Source organism: Sinocyclocheilus rhinocerous, unplaced genomic scaffold (assembly GCF_001515625.1).
Source record: "Sinocyclocheilus rhinocerous isolate Xijiao unplaced genomic scaffold, SAMN03320098_v1.1 scaffold491, whole genome shotgun sequence".
In the NCBI taxonomy this organism is placed as follows: Eukaryota; Metazoa; Chordata; class Actinopteri; order Cypriniformes; family Cyprinidae; genus Sinocyclocheilus; species Sinocyclocheilus rhinocerous.
The window spans coordinates 472,405-478,857 of NW_015625034.1; positions in this window are offsets into that span (position 1 = coordinate 472,405).

Sequence of the window (6,453 nt, forward strand, 5' to 3'; positions counted from 1 at the left end):
AAAACAAGAGCATGGATGCACATGAATTAGCCTAATTGAGATTAGGATAAATTTGGCCTTCAATACTGTCAGACTCTATTTCTGTCTTGTGTTGTGTTTTGTTCCCCAGGGGCTCCATGTTATGTTTATACCCTTATTTGGTCTTCCTGTTCCTGTTCCCTGATTAGGTTAATTTGTCCCAGGTGTTTCCTATGTTTATTATGACCTTATTTCCAGGTGTTCCCCATTTAGTTCTGAGTACTTAAGCCCTGTGTTTTTTCATTGTTTGGCTATCCGGTATTGAATGTCTGTATGTGTCTACAACTCCTGCTACGTGTGTTTTCCTGGTTACCTAGATGTCATTAAACTCTCATTGTTGATGTGCTCCTTGCTCCCTCACAGTAGCAACATGACAGAATACTGGACCTAAGACAGAAAAGTAGCGGCGCCCCTTCTCCCCATTTTGTTTTCTCGTTTTTTTTTTTTTTTTTTAAGTGGTTTATTTAGATTTTTCTAATGGATCCTCTAGAGCAGATATGTTCTATTTATCAAGACGGTCGTCCCCTGGAAGAGTACATCAAGGAGTTCCTCACCTGCTAAAAGCAGATTTCCCTTGATCGGTGGACTGCTTCTGGGGTGGTTCGGATGAGGGGATTTCTCAATGGAATCGGGCCCTGCCCGCTCCAGTGTCGGCTCCAGCCCCAGAGCTCGCAGAGTGCTGTTATTTTTTTAAATTGTCTATCCTCTTTATTATTGGTGTTATCTCATTCTATTACCTTAAATTATATGTACTTTCTCCATTGGAAGCTCCTGTCACCAAGACGAATTCCATGTGTGTGTAAACACACTTGGCAATAAAGCTCTTTTCCGATTCTGACATTTAACAATGCATTTTGAGGTCTAGAAGCAATTGGTACAGTAAAAAGTGCTCAAATTTTGGATTTCGACAGGGCAATACATGTGTTAAATATTGTCCCACATAATACTTTAAAGGCCAGTTAAATATTTTTTCAACAGTTCTTTCTGGTCCTCGAATCTTATTGGCTGATAAGAGTGCGATATTCAGTGGCGGGCCGTGCATTTTACACCTAGGCCTTCCGTGGCGTCCTACATGAATTAATCCATCTCTTCATACCATCATAAAGATGCCACGGCTATAGAAACCATAAATATTACACAGTAATGCAGTATAACAGAGCACTACATAGCAGACAGGTATCTTATGTAGTGAGAATGAATGCCATTACTAAAAGGCCAGCAGAGAAGGCTTTGCTGGCCCTGACGGCCCACCACTGGCGATATTAGAGTGATAACAGAACTCCTCCAACCACTTCACCGTTTGAATCATGTACAGTAGGAATGGGAAGATTCCCCGATTTGCTCGGTGCATCGGCATAAAAAGTTAACGATGCAATGCATCGTTTTAAAAAAGTGTGCATCAGATACAAGTTGGCATTTGTTGTTGGCATCCACCTGCTGACAGAGAATGAATTTGCATTTTTCAATAAGCCCTTCTGCTCTTTTAGACCAAAGCCAGAAATGACCCTTATTTGTACGCAGAAAACATGCAGTTGTAAATGTGAACTGGTGGATCGACAAGAAGATAATGAATTATAAAACTTATTTAAAAAAAAATATATTATACACTAATATATATTTGTTTCTAAATGAATAGAATTGTTTGATAATAATTGTTCAAATTAATATGAAAATAATATAATATAATATATCATAAAATGTTTTACTTTTGACTCCGCCCCCCTACTACTTGTCCTCTTGATCCTATTCCATCTCATCTCCTTCAAGCCATTTCTCCTGTAGTTGTACCTGAACTCACTCACATCATTTACATATCCCTTCACACTGGTGTTTTTCCCTCAACATTTAGACAGGCTCATATAACCCCACTACTTAAGAAACCCACGCTTAACCCATCTCTTTTACAGAACTACAGACCGGTTTCCCTTCTTCCTTTCATTGCAAAAACACTTGAACGAGCTGTGTTCAACCAAGTCTCTGCCTTTCTCACACAGAACAACCTCCTTAACAGCAATCAAATCTTCAGTACTTATCGTGCTGGATCTTTCCGCTGCTTTTGACCACCAGATCCTCCTGTCAGCCCTATTTGCAAAGGGCATCTCAGGAGCCGCACTCCAGTGGTTTGAGTCTTACCTCTCAGATAGGTCCTTCAAAGTATCTTGGAGAGGTGAGGTGTCCAAGTGGGGTCTGAATACTTTCCGTACCCACTGTATATAAGTACCTGCAGTGGTAAAAAAGCTCATTCTGGTTGACTACCATCTGTACATTCATGGCCAAAAGTTTTGGCACTGACATAAATTTTGTGTTTTGCAAAGTTTGCTGCTTCAGTATTTGTAGATTATTTTTCCACATGTTTCTATGGTATACTGAAAAACAAGGATAAGCATATCATAAGTTTTAAAGGCTTTTATTGGCAAAAAATATATAATGAGTCAATATTTACAGTGTTGACCCTTGTTCTTCATAACCTTTGCAATTCGCTCTGGCATGCTGGATATTAGCTTCTGGGCCAAATCCTGACTGATAGTGATCCATTCTTTCCTTATTAGTTCTCGGAATTGATCACAATTTGTGGGATTCTGCTTGTCCACTGGCCTTTTGAGGACTGACCACAGGTTCTCTATGGGATTGAGATCCGGGGAGTTGCCTGGCCACGCATCCAAAATTGCAATGTAATGATCTTCGAGCCACTTTTTTATCACTCTTGCTTTGTGACATGGTGCTGGAAAATGCACGGATCATCACCAAATTGCTCATAGATCGTTAGAAGAAGTCGCTCTTGCATGGATGGTCTCAGGATGCTTCACTGTTGGCACAACACAGGACTCATGGTAGCGTTCACCTTTTCTTCTCCGGAATTCTTGAAGTTCTTAATGATCCAGTAAATGGTTCTTTCAGGTGCAATATTCTTTGTAGCAATTTCCTTGCATGTGAGGCCATTTTGATGCAAAGCGATGATGGCTGCACGTGTTTCTTTGGAGGTAACTATTGCTAACAAGAACACAATGATTGGAAGCGCTTCTTCCCTCCTTTTATAGCAATCAGTCTGCTCTTACAATCTATTTAGTATGATAGTGATTTTACCTGACTAGTACTCATTCACACTTTCACATGTGCTGCTGATATGATTATTAGTCAATTAATGTTAGATGGTCATTTTGTGTCAGGATCAAATAACAGTGAATTTTTTTTTTTTTTTTGTGAAAAGTAAATTTTTTTGGCCAATGAAGCTTTTAGAAATTATTTAAAATGCATCTGATCACTCTACACAATCTAGAAACAATGTGAATGAACACCACAACAGCTTAAGCTGCAAACTTTGCAAAACACAAAATTTATTTTACTATGAGTACTTTATATATGGTATAAACCTGTATAAAATCCTAAAAGTTTGCATATGTTGTTGCAATACACTTGCATAAAACATAGCCTATATTGTTAACATACATGGTATTAACATACATTACCATATACTGTAAAAATTCATCATATAAATATTTTTACTAAATGTATATGTACTAATTTTACCATTGGTGTATAAACCAATATAAAATTATATGTAAGCATACTAAATGTTTGCATATATGTTGTTTATATACACTTGTATATATAAATTGCACATACATTGTTCACATATATAGTTTTAACATACAGTACTGATTACTGTACCAATTTAATATATTTATATAAACAAATTTTATAATGGCTGTTTAATATGTGGTATGATTTCATAACCATGTATCCTTAGAACCTATGTAATAATATAATTGTCTTAGAAGACAAAATATATGACAACACCACTTGTGATATAGGGATATAGGCTATATGTCATCTTACATTACCTTTCTGTATGGGTTCCCTGCCACATTCCGGCAGCACACCCAACACTGCACATTTTGCATGTCTCCTTTGTCTGAAGCACCCATTTCAGGTCCTGGAGTCTCTACTAATGAGCTGATTAGTTGAATCAGTTGTGTTTGAATGTAAGCTCACTAATCACTAATATAGCTCTAACAACTAATATAGCTCACTAATACATAAACATGTGAACAAAACACACACGTTTGTTTGTTTGTTTGTTTGTTTGTTTGTTTGTTTCTAATGTTGACATTGAGCTGACAGAATAAGGTAAACTGATTAACTTAAAGGCAAAACTGGAACAACAGCGCCCTCAGCTGATGTACTGAGGTAGAACACAGTGGAGCTCATGCCACTTCCATTCTGTCCACCAGTAAGAACGTCCATTGTTCGTTCGTTCGTTCGTTCGTTCATTCATTCATTCATTTATTGTATAAAGAATTTTAGTATAAGAATTTTCATCTCCTTTGAAGTGACACAATTTGGTTCATGAATATATTGCTGTATATTGGAAATATATCAGTAGTTTCTCACATATGGAAATCAATTATTTAATATGTTGCATTACATTATTTTGCTGTTTACTTTCAGGGACACTGATTCATATCAAAGACTTTGTCTATATAGATCAGTGGTCAGGGACTTTTTTTCTAGTGGAAGGATGGCATTTAGTGACTTGAAAAAAGTAACATTAATACATGTTTTGCTTTAATATTTGTTTTTAAAGCAATAAGGTACTTGAGGCTATTGTGTTCTATTGTAAATAAGCAAGCTGCTTAAAATACACTTCAAATATAATACACTTCATAATATATAGATACATGTAATAACATTTGGTACTGTGTGTATAAATATGTGACTGTACTGTAAAAAAAAAAAAAGTTTGTTTTCACACTGTAAGACCATACAAGTTGAACTTGAAAAATTTATGAAAAAATTTATGAAAACTCATTGCCCTAAAAAAAAAAAAAAGTTAATTTTGTCTTGTTGAACAAATAAGACATTTCAAGTTCTTTACATTGGAAAGTGTCAGTTCATTGAACTAGCATAATCTGTTATAAGGTAACTCAAACTAGTGAACTTTGAGCACACAAAAGTGCAATAATTATATAGCAAATTATTTGGTTTAATCTGATTGAATTATCTTTGCAAAATTACTATTCTTTAAGTTACAGCTGCATAATAAACAATGACAAAAATACATACAACAAGGAATTAACTTAGCATTTACTATTTATTTAATTTCATTTTCCAAAATTTGTATTTTTTTTTATTAAACAGCATGTTGAGGTTTTTGTTTAATAAAACAAAGGAAAAAATGTATGTGTGGAATGTGCTGGTCATGCACTTGGAAAAATGCAAGGCGTAAGTCAATCCAAAAACAGGACACATGGGTTTGAGAGAGATTCTCTACATTGTCCTTCACAAGATTCCTCTCCAAGATGCATCCCACAGAGGCTGGTGGACAGTGGCATCGCTAGGGATTCTAGGCCCTTTCTGGGGGGGTCGGAAACCTAATTTTGAATCCATAAGAGATAACTTTTTCACGTGTTTGTTTAATGAGGACCACTGACCAGATACTGAATAACTGATAGATTACGAAGTACATATAAAAGTGGTGTGTGTGTTTAAGCATGTTTGTTACTGTCAGTTATAATAATTTGCCATAATATAATTGAACTCGAACACTTGGACATTAAGAGTAGGTCTTTCTCTAGGCATACTGGATTTCAAAGAAAACATACCACTAAATATTGGCTTGGAGTAGGTTATAACCAGAGGCGGACAAAGTACTCAACTCCATTACTTGAGTGAAAGTACAGATACTGCTGGACAAATATTACTCCATTACAAGTAAAAGTTGTAAAGACAGATTTTTACTTAAGTAAAAGTACAGAAGTACTTGCTTTTAAAAGTACTTAAGTACCAAAAGTAAATTTCCTTTTTTATGTCAATGCACATATTTTTTATTGTTGTACGTAATACTTGCAATACCTCTGAAGCAACTTACAATACATTACACCTACTGAATACACTGACTAGCTTGTAGTATATTTGGAATAAAGAGCTTTTAGAATGTTAAAAACCTATGGGGGAAAAAAAACAACAACAACAACAGAAAAATTATTTAACACCCCTACCCACCCCCACAAAAGCAGGATGGTAGTGATCTCACACAGCTCTGGACACATCTATGTGTAGCCATTCATCCACATTTGAACAGAGTGGACAGTGAAATCCTGTAAATACAGAGGGATAAGGAAGAAAAAAAATCAAACCTGCTTTAAAACCCAGCAACACAACTGTAGCTGTATAACTTTACAACAGCAACACTGCTTTAACAAAAAAGCAAAACAGCAAGACTTATTTGACATCAAAACAAAAACTTTAAATGCTGACTAATCGCTCTCGCTGTACTTTGATGTCATACACAGAATGGTCTGTGCAGTGCTGCTTCAAGTCCAACACCTATTGACGCACAACAGTTCTTCTGTGGCTTTATAGGTAATATTTTCACATACACAATTTAGCAAAATCAGACAATATTGTGTCTAATATATACCACAATATCAACTT